The sequence below is a fragment of the Bison bison genome, unplaced genomic scaffold, assembly GCF_000754665.1.
Source record: "Bison bison bison isolate TAMUID 2011002044 unplaced genomic scaffold, Bison_UMD1.0 scf7180017864124, whole genome shotgun sequence".
Lineage (NCBI taxonomy): Eukaryota > Metazoa > Chordata > Mammalia > Artiodactyla > Bovidae > Bison > Bison bison.
The window spans coordinates 554,464-558,355 of NW_011494696.1; positions in this window are offsets into that span (position 1 = coordinate 554,464).

A 3,892-nucleotide genomic window follows, 5' to 3' on the forward strand; every position below is an offset into this window, starting at 1 on the left:
GTGCCATCATAGGGTGCGTGCGATGAGATGCTCAGTCAGCCCTGTCAGTCCCTGACCAGTTGTGCTTGCTTCTCATAAGTTATTTATACAGAGAAATCACTAATGGACTCTACTGGTTCGAGTACTTCTGTACTGGATGAGCGATCGCTGGTATGTTTGTATAATTAATTGCCATAATAAACTTTGATGAGTTACGAGTAGTGCTGTGTTAGTGTTAGTCGCTCAGTCGTGTCTGACTGTTTGCAACCCTATGGACTGTAGCCCGCCAGACTCTTCTCTCCATGAAGCTGCAGTGAATTTGAGAAGTGGCTGCCTGTGGGGGACATCGATTTTGTCAACTGAAAGGAAAATGTAAGACTTGTGGATTTCAGTTTTGCTTGGAGATCTTACGGCAGATTATAGCCTGAGAAACAAACCCCTAGTACCTCTGAAAAGCTGCTCCAAAGAGGTAGGGGGAGGAGCCAGTATATATATTTTGACTAGGGAATAGGTGCTAGCAAGCACCTCTAGGTGTCACCCTACAGTTGTTCTAGCTCTTCTGCATGTCTCCGTTTCTCCCTTTAGCAGTCTAAAACCACTGTGGGCATGCAGACCCCTGGATGGCCAGTCTTCATGTGAAGGTCCCTGGACTAGCTAGTTTTTAAAAGTAACAAGTGGATTTCCCTGTGGGGCTGCTGGATATCATGAGGATTCGCCTTCACCAGTTCTTTTCATTTCTCAGTTGCCTGAGAAGGTCATGAATAGCTGGTGAGAGCTCTGTCCCTTATCTTTGGAGCTTAAAGGCCTTGTATGGTATCTTCACTTTTGTCTGGACAAACCCCATTAAACTGCCAATTTGGTGAAAGATGTCAGGCCAACTGCCTACCTAATCACCCCGTCCAAACCTCAGTGTCTCTCAACTGGACGATTTCCTCAGTGTCTTTCAGCTGAGCCCTTTCTTTGTATCTTTCAACTGAGAAATCAGGTACCTTTTTATCTTCTACCAAATTGAACTCAGGATTGTCAGCCAAGATGAGAGCTCTGAGGCTCAGGAGAGAGTCACCCAGTATTCTGGACTAGTGAGAAGGCAGAGAGGTTCAAGGGGCCTTTGTTGGTACCAGGGCTCCAGATCCTTGGAGAATATCAGGTGAAGGAGACAAGTCTGCTGTGTGTCCCTTTGTGGTCATCCAAACTGTCAACTGACAGAAAAATGCACAGTGTAGGAGCTGTGGGTTAGTTTTATTGAGGCTCCTTACTATAGAGTGACTATTACTCAGGAAACAGCCTCTCAGTAGCTCAGAGAAGCCAGTATAGATATGGTTTTGGCTTGGGAATGTATGCAGTCAGGCACATATCTTGGTTAAAAAAAAAAATGTGACTGTTAGTTGTGATGATCAGATAGCTCAGTTAATGATTTTAGTGTTTTTCTATGCACAAAAAGTGAAAGTGAAAGTCGCTCAGTCATGTCCAACTCTTTGCAACCTCATGGACTGTACCATCCATGGAATTCTCCAGGCCAGAATAATGGGGTGGGTGTAGCCTTTCCCTTCTCCAAGGGATCTTGCCAACTCAGGGATCAAACCCAGGTCTCCTGCATTGCAGGGGGATCTTTTTTTGTTTGTTTTTAATTTATTTATTTTAATTGGAGGCTAGTTACTTTACAATATTGTAGTGGTTTCGTCATACATTGACATGAATCAGCCATGGGTGTACATGTTCCCCATCCTGAACCCCCCTCCCACCTCCCTCCCCATCCCATCCCTCTGGGTCATCCCAGCACACTAGCCCTGAGCACCCTGTCTCATGCATTGAACCTGGACTGGCGATCTGTTTCACATATGATAATGTACATGTTTCAGTGCTATTCTCTCAAATCATCCCACCCTCACCTTCTCCCACAGAGTCCAAAAGACTTGTATACATCTGTGTCTCTTTTGCTGTCTCGCATATAGGGTTATCGTTACCATCTTTCTAAATTCCATATATATGTGTTAGTATACTGTATTGGTGTCTTTCTTTCTGGCTTCACTCTGTATAATAGGCTCCAGTTTCATCCACCTCATTAGAACTGATTCAAATGTATTCTTTTTCATGGCTGAGTAATATTTCATTGTGTATATGTACCACAGCTTTCTTATCCATTCGTCTGCTGATGGACATCTTGCAGGGGGATTCTTTACCAGCTGAGCCACCAGGGAAGCCCAAGAATACTGGAGTGGGTAGCCTTTCCCTTCTCCAGCAGATCTTCCTGACCCAGGAATCAAACTGGGGTCTCCTGTGTTGCAGGCAGATTCTTTACCAACTGAGCTAAGGTGCAAGAATCTGGGTCCATTAAAATTTTTTTCTGGGATTTCCCTGGTGGTCCAGTGGTTAACAGTCTGCTTGCCAATGCTGGGGACACAGGTTAGATCCCGGGTCCAGGAATTAAGATCCCACATGCCTCAGGGCGACTAAGCCCGCTTACCACAATTACCAAGCCCTCACACCCTGGAGTCCAAGCTGCACAAGAGAGGCCACTGCATTGAGAAGCAACTAAAGAAGAGCCCCCACTCGCCAAAACTAGAGACAGCCCTCACCAGCAATGAAGAGCCCTTGTGCCACAACGAAGACCCAGTACGGCCAAAAATGAACGGACAAACAAAGCTATGATTTGAAAAGAAAAGAACCGTAGCCTGTTTTCCAAAGTATGGAGTACCTTATCCTGTATGCCTTTCAGGGCGCACTGGCTAATGACTTAATCCGTGTAGAACTGGGCAGTGTTCTTTGTTTTGCGATTTCTTCCACAGCCTTCAGGGTCATGCTCTGCTGAAAGGCCTGTTGATTCACGTTCACAGAGCCCCATCTTTCTGCATATCGTCGCCTCTATTCCTTCACCCCCGGGGGGCTTGGCTCTTAGAGTATTTCCCTCTCTGGCTTTTGCTCTCTGGCTTTCTTTCCATCTGAGGCATTTTCAGATGGAGCCTGCACGCTTGCGGTGTCCTGGGTGCAGAGCTTGGGCAGTGCAAGGCCACAGATGCCCACTAGGTGGTGAGTGAGCCTCATCAGTGCACAGGAGGGGCCCGTTACTGCCACCTGCTGAGCTGACCAGGACAGTCAGCCTGTCCGCCTGTCCAGGATCTCCAGCCGGGGTTCGAGTCTTCGCATCCCATTTCTAAACGGGGATGGAGGGGCAGCAGGCTGCTAAACTGGCTGTGGAGCCAAGATGTCTTCTGCCACCACCCAGCCTGCCTCCCTCTCCAGCTCCACCTGAGCTCAGCTTGATCATCGTGAGCCCTGGAAACACATCTTCTGCCTTTCAGCTGCAAGAGCAGCTTTGGTAGAGTCAGGAGACCAGGCTTCTGATGGACCCTTGAATCATCCCTTCTGCTTTTCCTTCCTTGCAAGGTGTCCTCATTAGGACAGGCTGCCTGTGGGTGATGCCCAGAGATGCTGAGAATCACCAGTCTTGAGTACTCAATAGGGCCTCACCTTGTATTAACCTTGGCTGTGCATTATCTCATGGGCACCTCTCAGCAGCCCTTTGGCTCCCAAGTTTAAACAAAGGGAGGAGACTGCGGGGTGGGTGGTTCAGTGACCAAGTCACTCACCTGGGGGCATCAGGATGAGACATGCACCCAGCTCTGATCTGGCTGCTGAGATACCTTCGTGATTCCAGAAGTCATCAGGCCTCCTCGAGACACCACAGTCCTGAGAAAAGCCTGGGGAACCTAAGCTGCAAATCCACATACACTCTGGTCAGAGGGTTACGGTCCCTTCGCCCCTCCCAAACTCTGACCTTGCCTTGCAAGTGTGTTGGGGGCTGGGGATGTCAGAGCACCAGGGAGAGCTAGGAGACCCCTGAGCTGTGTAGGAAGCTGAGAATCTCACAGGGTGGTGGGAGGCACAATCAAGTCAGAGCTTTGGGTTGCTCCCA